Source organism: Sapajus apella, unplaced genomic scaffold (genome assembly GCF_009761245.1).
Source record: "Sapajus apella isolate SASKATOON/1434 unplaced genomic scaffold, GSC_monkey_1.0 scaffold3, whole genome shotgun sequence".
NCBI classification, from domain to species: domain Eukaryota; kingdom Metazoa; phylum Chordata; class Mammalia; order Primates; family Cebidae; genus Sapajus; species Sapajus apella.
This window is the reverse complement of record NW_022436943.1, coordinates 32,738,693-32,755,312: the sequence shown is the minus strand read 5'-3', so window position 1 is coordinate 32,755,312 and position 16,620 is coordinate 32,738,693. Positions and strand designations below refer to the sequence as shown.

Genomic DNA, 16,620 nt, shown 5'->3' with positions numbered 1-16,620 from the left:
AGAAAGAATATATTTCTGTCAATTACCTAAATCATTCAACATTCGTTCACAAGCAGGCTGGGCTACTTTTCTTCACAGTTTGATGTCACTGACCTTCTGATTTTGGCCCCCTGTCTGGAAAAAAACAGCATTTTTGTGTTCTTATACTGTGTTTGAGAACAACCTCCCATGTGAATGTGGTGGTTGCCCTGAGTACAATCCCCTTCATTCTTCCCAGCCTTCCACATATACAGAGCTTCTGCATTGTGGTCCTTGTGGCACTTTTGTGAATCTGGGGACACTCCAAGTGAATGACTCAGAATATTTCAGCATCCAAAACCAGGGCACTGAGCATCTTTGGCCCAGCTGCAGAAACAGTCTGCCATTAGCTAGGTTCTCCTGGAATCTATCCTTCACCCCCAGATAAACGAAAGGAAATATAAAGGTTTCATATTAGAGCTTGTGACCAAGGGAAATTGTGAAGCAAAGTCTCCCTCTGCAACTCCTTCTGCAGCAGAATTCCAATCCCCTTGACACTAGGCTGGGAATAGAGCTCTGGAAGGAGTGTAATGCAGCAGAAAGAACACTGACCAGCAAACCAGGTGCTGGTCCTAGTTCTGCCACCAACCTGCTCCATGACCTTGGGAAAGCCACTGCCATTCTCAGATGTTCAGAAGTTTCACTGTCAAACAAGAATGGACTCTATGCTTTCTGTTTCCTCCAGCTCAGGTATTGCAGGGTTCTCTGAGTTTCTGATTAACTGGTTCTTGCTCATATATTACATTATTGTACATTGTAAACAGCAAACCCCGTCATTTATTCTGCCTGTCTCCTACGAGATGGAAAACACTTTGAGGACAACATCAGCACTGTCCACATATCTATGCCCTGAGATCAAGTATAATGCCTGACACATAATAAGTACTCAGGAAAGGGGGACCAGCTATTTATTGGCTAGCCAACAGCTGTAACTGAAGGCCATTTAACAAGGGAGGATGGCATAGCTGATTTTCAGCAGAGGAGTTACTATAGAACAGGACGTACCCTGTACTGCATTTCAAACCTGATTTCAGTGGCACTGACTCTACCACTTTGTGATCAGCCTTAATTCATCACATTATATGCTTATCAGTGTAATCCACATGGCTAATTGCTTTGTTTTATTTTCAAATTTCAACCTGTGTGGGGGAAGGGAGAAGAAACTCTCCTTACACTGTTGGCATTTCAACTTGGAAGTGCTTTTCTTGCTGTGTCATTTAAACAAATCTCAACTTCCAAAAGTAAAAACTGGCCAGAGATGCTATTCTTCATACCTTAGCCCTTTTCTACTAGCTAGTGTATTAACTGGATTCATTAATTTGTTAATTTGTTAATTAACAGACTTAATGGATGAACTAGTATTACAAAGAAAATAACTTGAGAAAGCAAGAAAAACTGTTGAATCCACAATTTTGGTGGGTCACTAAATAATATTCTGTTCAAATTTCATTACCTTTCCCAGGCTTCTGACAAGCAAACTGTGATGGTCAACATGTCAGATTCCCCAGATTAAACATACTTCTTCATAATTAAATATCACAGCTTCATTGTTCCGATAACCAAATTGAAATATTTTCCACCATGATAATATCCTTAGCAGATAATGTCATTGGAATAGAATGATGTTACCACATGATAATAGGCTCTGAATGCCAAAGTCAAGTTAGACTGTTTATTTTCAAAGCAGATCATTACATTGACCTTTTTTCCATTACCAAGTGATTGATGCAGTTTTCAAGGTGACCAACAAAAATTTCACACAAAAAATGATCTAACGACGGGGTTATGTGCTGAATGATTCATATACCAAGGGAGATGCCACATATAGCATCATGGAATCCATTTAAAAATTAACCTTTACCAAACCTTCAGCTGCAGTCTGCTCTGCAAAATGAGAGCAGCTGTCTGAGGCTCCAAAAGTGTCTCAAAACGCAATAAAAGCTTGTGTTGACATAGTCCATTTCTTGATAACTATGGAATTCTGGAATAGAACACCTGCCAACAGAGGAACCTGGTGAACAACTTACAGACATGAGCCAACTTATGTTGGCAAGCAGCCTGAAGAAAGGTGGCACTACAAATACCAGGCCCCGGAAACAGGCTCTGACCACAAACCAAAGAAAAGCCTTCCTACACACCTCCTAGACCACAGCTCTTTCAGCAACCTAGGGATAAAATCCTATCAGTGAGGTCATCTTCAAATACTAAAAACTAACAATGAATACCTTTCTCTGAGACTAAAAGAACCTACAAAAGTCCTTTCAGGCAGAACATGCTCAGTGCAAATGATTGCATTATCATGTTTCGTCTCTCTGCTTCAGGGGAAGGCAAAGGGAGAGGAGTGCTATCTCTAAAATAAAAATGCTAGGTGATTCGACTTGGATTGGTCTACTTTCAGAATCAGATGTGGCACTGGAAAAACACACTAAGTTCTATACACTTCTCATTTTAACAAATATTTAATGAGTAAGACATGTGCTAAGGGCTGCTGGAGGTTGAAAAAGAAAACAAAACACAAAATAAGTCTACTCTATCCAAATCATGCTGCTTGCTCACTGTTATTTATTTTCTCTGCATGAAGTCATTTGGGCTGGGAGAGTTCCAGTCGAGAGTGCTTTATACAGTCAGTGCTTGCTGCTTGCATGAGATGTGTGCCATGCACAATATTTTTGATGTTGATGTTAATTGGTGTTGAATACAACTTATTTATTATTCTAAAGAATTATACATGTGTTAGGGATGTCTGAGGTTTCAAGGGCCTAAGTTGCATGTTAAAGATTAAAAGGGGCTGGGCGCAGTGGCTCACGCCTGTAATCCCAGCACTTTGGGAGGCCGAGACAGGCAGATAACTTGAAGTCGGGAGTTCGAGACTAGCCTGGCCAACATGGTGAAACCCTATCTTTACTAAAAGTACAAAAATTAGCTGAGCATGGTGGTGGGTGCCTGTAATCCCAGCTACTTGGTAGGCTGAGGCTGAAGAATTGCTTGAACCCAGGAGGCAGAGGCCACAGTGAGCCGAGATTGTGCCACTGCACTACAGCCTGGGCAACAAAAGTGAAACTCCAGCTCAAAAAAAATAAATAAGTAAATAAAAGGGATAGATTTCTCAACTGGCTAATTCAATAAGGTAACACTAACTGGCCATTGGCAAGTGTAATAGCCAAAGTGTCTGAGAGACAGTGTTAGTACAATCTTTAAATGATCGTTCATTTATGAGAAAAAGCAGGGTAATCCAGAGCCCCTTAAATATATTTCAAGAGAGCATTTCTCAATGTCACATGTTGCCCTAGGGAAAATCCTGTGTGCTCAGGGCTAACCAAGAGCTCTTCAGCCCTGATCGATATAACTGTCCCACAAGATCCCTAGAAATGCCTTCATGCCAAGCTCCTCTCCGGCCCTCCAGCAACTTCTACTGTGATGTCTTCTACCTGAAGGAGATTCTCCTGTCAATAAAGTTTCCAGTTCTAGGCATGCTTGGTCTAGTTTTCATTTTTCTGTAATGATCTGTCTGGGTTTCTTGCTCCCATAGTCTTTGCCCTACTTTCTTAGCATCTCATGCTTCTCTTCAGTAGCACTTATCCCAATTGTTATTGGTCTAATGTCTCTTTCTCATTAGACATTAAACAGTATGGTGTAGTAGTTAACATCTGGCTTGCTCTCTACCATATTCCTAAAACTTAGCACAGCCTTGGCACAGAGTAAATGCTTAATAATTATTTGCTGACTTTCTTGATTCTCGCATATTAATCTTTACCCAGGCTCTGGAACCTGTTCGTGGTCAGGGGAATACTGAATTCTAGCTTAAAACTCATGGAAATCATAAGCAAGTCAAATTTGCTACCAATGTCAACTTTACCTTGTGCCAGCTTGTAGTAGTGCAACATCTGACTTATTCCTCAGAAGAAAAATCCCTAACTCTGAACCCCAGTTTGGTGGTCTAGGGCTGAGACCATGACTTGCTGTTATTGCCAGTCCTCTCTTGGTGAAGGTAAGTATTGTATGGCTACCTGCTGACAGCCTTCCCTAATGGCCCATATTTCATAGTCTCTACCTCTAGACTCTGCCTATCTTTTCAGATGCTTTTTCTTGACTTATCTGATGCTGTTTGCATATACATCTTTCTGTTGCTTATCATACTCTGACTCATTTGAAACCTAGTCTAGATTTGGACAACCTTACTGCTAGAAGCACCATGCAGCTTGTATTTCATATACTTTTAAAAGCTCTATGTCACTTGTTAAAGATAATTAATATACTATTTTGATGTAAAAATTTTGGAATATCTTCATAATTTATTGTAGAAATTAAACACATAATTCATTTAATTTAAAATTAGCCTCAAATTCTCTGTAGTCATAATTTATTCTTGAGAACTTTGGCAAGTTAAAAATATCCAATCTACAAATTGCTTTCAAAAATAATCAATATTTAATTAATAAGAAATTTAATAGGTAATGGAGTAACATGATGTTATACCTTGCATACCTTAAACATTTATTAACTTCAACTTAGCTATTAGCTTTTCATATTTGGAGCCAATAATTTTTTAAGCCTCAAGTATTTTTATGGGACCCTGAGAAGCTCATGGTCCCTAGGCAATATTTCTATAGTGTTGAAGGCAAAAAGTTGCCTTATCCTAAGAAAGATTTTTATTCTCATGAATCAGTGTAAAGTTCCACAACCTAGCCTTTGCCAATCTTCTAAGACTTGCAAATCTGAACCCTGTAACAGGCAGCTGTATCATGGGCAATAAACAAAGCTCTTCCCTTTTAGTGAGATCTCCATTCTATGTTGATTTCCCTATCATTGTAAAATATTGATGATTTTTATAAAAGCTTAGTACCCTAGTTCACGATCTTTTCAAAGACATGTATCTGAGAGGCGTTACAACCCACTGAAGGTCTCTCAGCCCCTCAGTAATGCAAGCCTTCAGCAGGTTCAGGCAAAGTGGTGTCTCCTGCCTAATGCTGAGTCCAGGACAGATTTCTCCTGGTAACCAGGCAGGCACACAAGGACAAACACGTCATACCAACTGCAATTGTTATGTGGGTCCCAAAATAGATACTTCTGGTTACAATATTAATTTACTTCAAATTACATACACATCTCTGAAATATTACCAAATAATATGTTTCACAGATATTGGAGATGGGAAAACTTCATTAGATCATACAATTCTCTTTTTTTCTCTCTTTTTTTCTGGCATCTAAATTTCTCTAGTACCCTATAATTAGTGGGACTCGTCATGACCAAACTGTCAACTATTCTGGAAGCACTTACTTAATCATGTTAGCAAAAGACAGGTAAAAATGTGATGTAATTGAATCTATATTTGCTGTTCTTGGGGATTTATTCCTACTCACTGTATTGGCCGCACAGATACCTCTATATTCTACCCACTGTATTGGCCCCACAGGTAGAGGCATCTGGGGGGCCAATACAGTGGGTAGAACAATAGATTATTTATTACTGTTTCAATAAGTAATATGATGTTAATTCATCTTTCTAATCCATATAAGTCTGCTAAAGATATGAACATGATTAATTATTTTACATTGCTAGAAAATTCCTCCTCCATTCCTCCAGGGAGCCATCTGCTCATTTACAGATATATCAGTGAAACACAAGTGGATTGGTCTACCAAAGACTTGTTTCCTTTGGATCAAACCTGCTGGATTTCCATGTGGCTGGATGCCCATCTTCTTTGGGCAGATGACTGAGCAACAGGAGCAGACATTGAGAGTATGGCATCTACAGCCAGACTAGTTAGATTAAAGGCCTGGATCTGCTATTTACTGTTTGTAAATCATTGGGAATTTTTCTTAATGTCTCTCTCTCTCTTCTTCACATCTTCACATAGAAAACCACACTGGGAGTAGGACCCGCCCATAAGGTCACTTGTAAAGATTAAACAGAGTAGTAAGCTGACATAGACTAAATGTTCAGTACATGAAATGTGATTTGTTCATGCCACAAGGGCCAAAAAGTTTGGTCAAACATTATTCTGGATCTTTTTGTGAGGATGTTTTGGATGAGATTATCATCTAAATCAGTAGACTGAATAAAGCAGATTGTGCTCCCTGATATGGGTGAGTCTCATCCCATCAATTAAGACCTTGAACAGAACAAACAGAATCATCCTTTCCTGAGTAAGAGAGAATTCTTCCTGTCTAACAGCCTTCAAATGGAAACATTGACTTTTCTGGTGTCAAGCCTGCCAGCCTTTAGCCAGGAACTACACCATTTGCTCTCTTGGTTCTCAGGCTCTAGCCTTGGACTGAACTAAACTATCCACTGTCATGAATCTCTTGCTTGCCAACTTACTCTGCAGATTCTGGGACTTGCTCACCTCCATAATTGTGTGAGTCAATTTCATATAATAAATCTCTTTATATACATGTGTATGTGTACATATATTGTTATATATGTGTATATATACATCTACGTGTGTGTGTATCTATCTATGTATAGTCATATGCCACATAATGGCCTTTCAGTCAATGATGGGCTTTATATATATGGTAGCCTGATAAGATTATAACGGAGCTGAAAAATTCTTATCACCTAGTGATGTCATAGCAATTGTAACATCAGAGCACAACATATTACTCAGGTATCTGTGGTTTACTGGTGTAAACAAATGTACTGTGCTGCCAGTCATATAAAAGTCTAGCACATACAATTATGTATAATACATAATACTTGATAATGATATAAACCACTATATTACTGGTTTGTGTATTTAGTATAATATTCTTTTTATTGCTATTTTAGAGTGTGCTCCTTCTACTTATTAAAAAAAAGAGTTAACTATAAAACAACTTCAGGCAGGTCCTCAGAGGTATTGGAGAAGAAGGTACTGTTATCACAGAAAACAACAGCTCCATGTATGTTATTGTCCCTAAAGACCTTCCAGTGGTGCAAGACATGGAAATGGGAGACAGTGATATTGATGATCCTGACCCTATGTGGGTCTAGGCTAACGTGTGTGTTTGTGTCTTAGCTTTTAATAAAAAAGTTTAAAAAGTAAAAATGAAAATAAAAAATTTTCAAAATAGGAAAAAGTTTATAGGCTACAGATATAAAGAAAGAAAATATTCTTTATAACTATAACTGCAACATGTTTGTGTTTTAAGCTATCACAAGTCAAAAAGTTAAAAAATGCAAAAGTTTATAGTAAAAAAGTTATGGTAAGCTAATTTATTATTGAAAAAAAAAAGAAATGTTTTTATAAATTTAATATAGCCTAAATCTGCAGTGTTTATAAAGTCAACAACTGTGTAGACCCACAACTCACTCGCTGACTCAGCCAGAGCAACTTCTAGTCCTGCAAACTCCACTCACAGTAAGTGTTTCACATAGGCATATCATTTTTTATTTTTTATATAATATTTTTACCTTACCAGTTCTATGTTTAGATACACAAATACTTACCACTGTGTTATAATTGCCTACAGTATTCAGTACAGTAACAAGCTATACAGAATAGAGGCAGTACATGTAGCCTAGAGGCAGCAGGCTATATCATATAGCCTAGATATGTAGTAAGCTATACCATCTATGTTTGTGTGAGTACACTCCATGGTGTTTGCATGGTGATGAAATCACCTAACAACACATTTGTTTGCATGTATCCTCATTGTTAAGTAACATATAACGTGTGTGTGCATCATATATATAATAGAGATATTATATATATATGTGTGTGCGTGTGACATTGTCACTTAATGACACATACACACACATACATATTATAATAAATATAATATATGATATATATATATATATATATATATATATGTGTACACACATATAAATAAATCTGGCTTGAAGATGGATGGGGCCATGTATAAAGAAATGTGGGAAGCCTCTCAGGTGTTGAGAAAAATCCCTTGCTGACAGCCAGTAAGGAAACAAGGATCTCGGTCCTACAACCACAAGGACTGAATTCTGCCAGGAAGCTGAATGATTGCCCTTGGATGTGAATTTCTCCTAGAAACTCTAGACCAAAGATTTACTTCTTTTTAAAAATTCTCACTAATATCCTAAAAGCATAAATTAGTATTATCATCTTATAGGAGTAGAAACCAAATTTCACAGCCATTAATTAATCACCCTTTCTAAGATCACAAAACTAGTAAGTAATAGAGCCAGGGGATTTGAACTAAAATCTCCTTAAAGATATAGCTTGGGACCAGGTGCTGTGGCTCATGCCTATAATCCCAGCACTTTGGGAGGCTGAGGTGGGTGGATCACCTGAGGTCAGGAGTTCAAGACTATCCTGGTCCACATGGTGAAACCCCATATCTACTAAAAATATTCACAAAATTAGCCAGGTGTGGTGGTGAGTGCCTGTAATCCAATCTACTGAGGAGGCTGAGGAAGGAGAACTGCTTGAACCCAGAAGTTAGAGGTTGCAGTGAGCTGACCCGGTGTCACTGTACTCCAGCCTGGGTGATACTGGGTGACAGAGTAAGACTCAGTCTCAAAAAAAAAAAAAAAAAAAGATATAGCTTGAGTTCTTAACATTATATCTACAATAATAATGAGCTGATGAAGTCACTCGGATACATCTTACATTTGAAAACTCGAAAGAAAATTCTTAGTGGCCCTTTCTAGAAAATCTCAGAGGATGGTTCAGCTACTGCAAGGCCTTTCCCCTCTGTCTTGCCTGTGCTCACCACCACAAATAAAAGAGTGTTTTTCTGAATCCTTATTTTGTTTCACAAGGCCCAAATCTGAAACTAATATGCAGTTAAAACGTAGACATTAGAGGGGATTTTTCTTAGAGAAAATTCAACTTTCTCAATAAGCACATACTTGCACAATATTCAAAATGACTTTAAGTAAATATTTGGTTTCATTTGCTCCATTCTTTTTCTTCTTCCACTCAGGAAAGAATGCACCAAACACATTCATGTTAATTTTCTGTCTCTTTTTTTTTTTTTAAAGCAAATGACAAAGACCCAGACCCAGCTTTACTTTTTTTTTTTTTTTTTTTTTTTTTTTTGAGACAGAGTCCTGCTCTGTTGCTCAGAGGGCAGTGGTGTGATCTCGACTCACTGCAACCTTCACCTCCTGGGTTCAAGCGATTCCCCTGCCTCAGCCTCCTGAGTAACTGGGATTACTGGCACACACCACCATACCTGGCTGATTTTTTTTTAATTTTTAGTAAAGACGGGGTTTCACCACGTTCGCCAGCTGATCTCGAATTCCTGAACTCAGGTGATCCACCTGCCTCAGCCTCCCAAAGTGCTGGGATTATAGGCGTGAGCCACCACGCCTGCCCACAGCTATACTTTTTTAAACCTAAGCTTAATTTTACAATTTAAACAACTGTCCAAACTTAACAAGCTGCCAACTTTCATTCATAATTAGAAAACAATCTTAATTTATATTAAACCAGAAATGTATTAACATTATTGCATTAATATATTTTGCTACTAAATACTGAAAAAAAAATTAAAGTTATTTCTGTAGAACAGGGGTGCCCAACCCTTGGGCCACTGACCTGTAGCAGTCTGTGGCCTGTTAGGAACTGCATCTCATAGCAGGAGGTGAGCAGTGGGTAGGCCAGGAAAGCTTCATCTGTATTTACAGCCATTCCCCATTGCTGGCAATATCTCCTGAGTTCCATATCCTGTAAGATCAGCACAGCATTAGATTCTCATAGCAACGTGGACCCTACTGTGAACTGCACATGTGATGGATATAGGCTGCATGCTCCTTACGAGAATCTAATGCCTGATGATCTGTCACTGTCACCCATTACTCCCAGATGGGACTTGAGGAACACAAGCTCAGGGCTCTCCCTGATTCTACATTAAGATGAGTTGTATAATTATTTCATTACATATTACAGTGTAATAATAGAAATAAAGTGCACAATAAATGTAATGTTCCTGAATCATCCCAGAACCAATAAATGTAATAAATGTAATGTTCCTGAATCATCCCAGAATCACCCCACCCCCACCCCATTGTGGAGAAATTGTCTTCCATGAAACTGGCCCCTGGTGCCAAAACGGTTGAAGACTGTTGCTGTAGAAGATTAATCCTGTCAATATTAGCCTCACAGCAGGACGATACTACAAGACTCACATTTCAGACACAACGATAAAGCAGATCCATGCTGGTGTTATTGTGCAATTTCATCCTACTACAAAAGGGTAAAGTCTCGCCTTGGAATGTGTTTAATAAAAAGGCAAAGTACACACAGAGATTTCAACAATTTAAAGACAAAAAATAGGTTCCAACAATAAACTCAAAAGTTTATGACAAATAGGGGCTCTGGTGAGCTGTTTATAAATACTTTGGATTAAGTACAGTTATACGGAAAGTTGAGTTTATTTGAAATCTTAAAAAAAAAGTTCCTGTTAATCCTCAAATGGCACTTGTTATTATTTAACATTTCCGTTAAATGCATGCATTGAATTATGTATTACCCAAGCCAGCAGCTGTTTCTTACCATTTATTGTTTAGGACTTTAACTGGCCGTCTTTTTCAACATCAATTCCTTCTTGACCATTCTCAATAATCCTCTTTGTAGTAATTTTTCTGCCAACCATTTTAGTAGAAACTGATAGCAATTTGAAGTTGCTCATCCCAGTACCACCAAATGAGATGGAAGAGAATGAAGTGAGACCCCGTGACTTAGTGACCTGAATGAAATAACTCCAAAGAAATCAAATGGAAATGTGTCCCTTCTACCAAAAACTTTCCCTGAAGACATCATCTGGGTTACAGGATGTGAAGCCAAACTCACAGGGACTGTCAAAATGATTTCCACCTCCTCTCCAACAATTAATCCTTTTTTGCCATATTTGTCATAGATACTCCGCTTTTTAGCATCTGACAGCACCTCATAGGCCTAGGCTACTTGTTTGAATTTTCTCTCTGCTTCTTCTTTATTCTCAGGATTTTTATCTGGGTATGACTTCAGTGCCAGTTTTTGATATGCCTTTTTAATATCCACAGTTGAGGCATGTTTCTACATGCCTAGAACTTCGTAGTAACCCGCCATGTTTTAACAGATTGTTGGAACAGGTCCAAGGACAGAGGTGACTGGCAGGGAGACACAGGGGAGGCAGGGCAGTGGCCGGGGGCTCCTCCAGGCTCCAGCACCCCTGCGCTGGTGGCAGCAGCCTGCTCAGCTCTTTAAAAACAAAATCCAGCTGACAACATAGCATCACTAAAATTTCATTAAATAAACAATCACTAACATTAAATATAATCAAGTAAAAACATAACTATTTCTCTAGCATAGCTACCTACAATTGCAGTAGCGTTTTCTAATTAAAACCAAAAAGAAGATAAACTCATCAAATCCCACTGGAATTCACTGAATGCAGCTACAAATTTTTAAAATATAAAACAATGAGCTTGTTTTTTGAATGAATCTGTACATTCTTCTACTTGTTTATTTAAACTATAACTGTTGTGTTTAAATATTACAAAGAAAATAAATATACCCTTTATGGAAAGAAGTGGAACCAATAATTTTAAATGACCTAATTAGCTCTACCAATCCATTCAGCTACTGCTTTTTAGTCAATAGAAAACTATGACTTCCTGGATTTGGAAACGATACACAGCCTTCAATAAACTTACACAATAATGTTGCCCATTTTTTCTCCCACATGTAACAGCAACTTATCTTTATTCATTTTTTCTAAAGTAAAAATTTGTGTATCATCTCAATTTTTTAAGTGATTTCTAGTAATATGTGAAGAGTATTCCAGGCATGTCTTATCAGGCAGGGGAGGAAGGTAGACCTACTGTTTTATTTTCATGAGAACTTCAGGGGACTGAAGATAAAATAAACATGCCTGGGCCTCTTGGGACTAAGGAGTGGCCCCATAAATCTGGGAATAATGACTCCTGCTTAGCTTTTCAGGCATTATGCTGTTTGAAAATAAACTTATTTGAAGGGAAGAAGAGTCAACACAATATCTTGGGCCGGGCACGGTGGCTCATGCCTGTAATCCCAGTATTTTGGGAGGCCAAGGTGGGTGGATCACTTGATGTCAGGAGTTCAAGACCAGCCTGGCCAACATGGCAAAACCTCATCTCTACTAAAAATACAAAAAATAAATAATTAAATAAGCTGGGCGTAGTGACGCATTCCTGTCTCAGCTACTCAAGAGGCTGAGGGAGAATTGCTTGAACCCTTGAGGTGGAGGTTACAGTGAGCCGAGATTGCACCACTGCACTCCAACCTGGGCAACAGAGTGAGACTCTAAAAACAAAAGACATTATCTTGGTCCATTAGCTAAGTATTTATTTATAAAGGTAAATGGTTTGAATATGGTATAATGTGGTATCATTAAAATTATAAGTCCAAGCTGCACAAAGAATGTGGACTAGGGAAGGAGGAGAGGATACAGCAATTACAACATTTATTAAATGGAAAAGCACATTACTAGAAGTGCCATGGTCCACTCAGAACACACTGTGACTCTAGCAAATAAGTTATATTCTGAGGGAAAAAAATGAGTAATTTTTGCCTTACTGCTTCTACTCACCCCACCATCACCACCAATAGCGAGGCATGGTTTCTAACATTTCTCAAGTGAGTCTACTCATTCTTCAAGTAACATGTTATACAGATAAAAGACCAATGAAGGGAAGCTCCTGTATTGATTTTTTAGATAGCTGGTGAAACGTTACTTCTGCGTGTGTTGAAAGAGGTTTCTGGAAGAGATTAGCATGAATCACTAGACTAAGTAAAGAAGATCTGCCTTCAATAGTGTGAGCAGGCATCATCCAATTCTTTAACAGCCTAGATAGAACAAAAAGGTGGAGAAAAGGTGAATTCTCTCTTTCTTCTTAAGCTGGAGTATTCATCCCCCTTCCTTAGACACTGGAGATACTGATTCTCAAGTCTTCAGATTCCAGGACTTATACCACTCCTCAACACCGAGCTCTCAGGACTTTGGGTTCAGAATAAATTATACCACGAGCTTTCCTGGTTCCCCAGCTTGCAGACATCATATCATTAGACTTTTGGGTTTCTATGATTGCATGAGCCAATTCCCATAATAAAAATGTATTTGTATTATGGGATATATATGATACATATATCTACATCATATATATGATATATATATATATCATACACACACACACACACACACACACACACACACACACACATCCTATTGGATCTGTTACTCTGGAGGAACCGTGACTAATACAGGCTATCACAACACTTTACTTATAAATTTATGGAGTACAAGTGGGATTTTGTTACATGTGCAGATTGTATACCAGCAAATAAGAGCTTTTAGAGTACACATCACCCAAATAACATAAACTGTACCTATTAAGTAATTGTTTTATCATCTGTTCCACCTCTTCACCCTTCTGAGTGTCCACTGTCCATAATTCCACACTTTATATTCATGTATCACGACAGGTTAAAGCTAAATTGGAGCAGTAAGGCTGGTTAGGATTTACTGGATTTGGGATATATTTTGCAGATAGAATTGCCAGAATTTGATGATAGATTAAAAATTTATAGAATGCAGGAAGTACTATCAGATGAGCAGATTTCTATGAGGAGACTAGAGGACAAGAATTAGGAGTCAGCTAATTGTACATCCTAAGCTTTAGACATTCAAATCAATATGTATATATAGTGCATATATCTACACACACACACACACATATATACAGTTTTTTACATTTACTTATATAAAATTACCCTGTTTGTATATAAAAAATGGTTGCCATAAGTTTTGTATGGTTAAACCAAATAAAACTAAATTAAAGAGTAATAAGCATACAGATGTTATTTAAAAGCATAGCACTTAATCAGATTGTGTACCATCTGGGACTAAATGGGGAAGAGATACAAAAACTGAGCCCTGGGACACTTCAACTTTTACCAATCAGGAAGATGAAAAGGAAGCAGAAAAAGGGAACTAAGAAGAAGTAATGTGGGAGAAAAATTAGAAAATTGTCTCTTAGAAGACAATTGGAGAAAGTGTTCCAAGAAGAATGAAGCACATTTGACAAATGCTTTTGATAGATTAAGTAACCTGAAGACTCAGAAATGAGCATACAAGTGAAACCAATTAGCTCTACAAAAGAAAATTCATTAAAAATGTTGAAAAAAAGTGCTCTAAAAAATAAATTCATTACTAACAATATCAATTGGTAATTGGTATATGATTTCTCACAGTTTAGGTTTTCTTTTTGTAACAGTTTAGATATAGTATATTTCTCCACTGCCCTAATAAGTTTAAATAAGTATTTTTGTAAGTTAAGTCTATTACTTAAATACTGCAGAAATATATAATCTTAAGTCAGCAGATGGATTAAACTTCAAGAACCCCGAAGATGTTCTGGTGGGAAATGTCTGTATCCAGGAAATTAATCTTTAATTTGCCCAGTCTCAGAATAAATGCTCAAAAGAGAAGTGTTAAAGCTGTTTGTACTAGTTACTTGGAACCTGTTGTGAAGAGATATGTTGGCAGAATAATGCACTAGTGGTCAGGTAAGTAGATTTTAAAAAATTATAAAAGAAGAAAAATGCCAAAGTTGATATGCTCAGCAAAATTTTCATTCTATGAAATGATATGATGTATGGTTTCCTACTTTGTATAACTGAATCTGTAAATTTCTATATCTTTCATAATAACAAAAATGCCTTCCAACCCTCAGACACATGCAGAGCAGAATATTATGTCCTAGGAAAAAGAATCAGAGATTAAGAAAATGTAAAGATCATGAATATATATGCACCTAACAATATAGTCTCAAAATATACAAAATAATAATTTTGAAACTAGTTATTTGAGTCTCCAAATATGGAGACATTTGTAGCTGGAGATTTCAATCCAGTTCTCTCAGAAACTAATTGTTTAAAGCAACCAAAAATAAACAAAACATAAAAAATTTGAATAACATAATCGATTATTTTGAACTAATCGTAGACATTACACCAAACAACAAAAAAGAGAATGTGTATTTAGCACATATGATACATTCATAAAAACCAACAGTACCAGGACAATTATGACACAAAAGAAGCCTCAACAAATGCCAAGTTATTCATAGCATGCAGGTATCTTCTCTAACAATAATGTCATAAAATTAAAATTTTATTATAATCAAATAGCTTTAAAAATCAAATATATATGAAATATGAATATACAACTCAGTAATCTTGGGACCAAGAAGAAATAATGTAGAAATTATAATATACCTCAAATCAAATGACAATGAAAACACTAAGGACCAAAAGTTGCATAAGAGCTTATGTTAAAATAATTTTTAGAGTTTTAAATCTATTTAAAAATAAGAAAGCTATAAAGTAACTGAGTCAAAGAGCCAGAAAACAACTACATAAAGCTTGTTTTAAGTAAAGATAGTTGACAAAACTAACTGGTAATTCCTTGAATAGATTAATAAAACCAAAGGCCCTGGTAATACTGCTTTTAAAAATGTGGAAAAAATCACTAGCAATAAGCTATAGATGTAATAGAGATTTTCAAATAATAAAATGTTATTAAAACTATATTCCAAGACGTTTGAAAACCTAGCTTAAATGGATATATTTCTGGAGAATACATAATATACCAAAATAAATCCAAGAAGAAATATAATATTTGACTAGATGAATCACCATTAAAGAACTGGATATGTGAATCAAGGACACCTCCTCCAAAAAATGACCAAACCTTGGTCCCACATAGTGTTTTAGTTGAGTGCTACCAAACTTTAAAGAACAGATAATCCCTTTTCACATATAAGTTGTTCCAGAATAATAGAAGTAAAGGGTAAGCAGCTCAATTTATTTTATAAAGCTAGTGTAATCTGAAATTCAAAAATAGATGAACAATAGAACAGAAAATTATGAATATTTTAAACATCTGTAATTTACATCTGTAAATAAGTTATCAGATGACTGTGTATCTAGTTGTAAAAAAGTTAATATATCATGATTCAGTATGGTATATTCAAACAATCTGAGATCATTCAATATTAGAAAACTTATTAATGAAATTCATAGTATTAATAAACTTAAAGGAAAAACATAAAGTCATCTCAATAGACAAAGAAAAATAATATTTGATAAAAGTCAATACATATTCATGAATACATTCTCAGAAAACTGAATGAAAGGAATTTCCTTGACTTGATAATGCTATCTACTAAAAACTCAAGGTTAACTACATTATCCTTGCTAGAACAAAATAAAAGTTTCCATTATCTCTGATAATGCACATCTTAATGCAGGAAGAAAGAGAAGTACAGCTTATGATGATTGCAAGGGAAGGTGTAAGACATGTCCAGTTGTACAGTAATGCACAGAAAAAAAAACTGAAACAACAAGCCATTGAAACTCATAGGAGTTAATCAAATCTATAAATATACTACCACATTACAGAACTCAAATAACTATAAAATGAGGGTAATTGAATAAAAAGTGGACAAGGTATTGGTGATATGGAATTGTTCAAGCACTTTTAACTATCAAAAAGAAGACCTGAATAAACATACCACATTTAAATTTAATGCAATATCAAGTTTTTAAAAGTCTGCAGAAATGTTTAGGGAAGCAAACATTTTAAAGTTTATATGGAGGAATCAAAC

The 16,620-nt window shown here is 36.5% G+C and overlaps 1 pseudogene; it reads right to left on the bottom strand.

The window, feature by feature from the left end:
* On the bottom strand, positions 1–12,043 carry LOC116532597 (annotated as a pseudogene).
* Between the last annotated feature and the right edge of the window lie 4,577 nt (positions 12,044–16,620).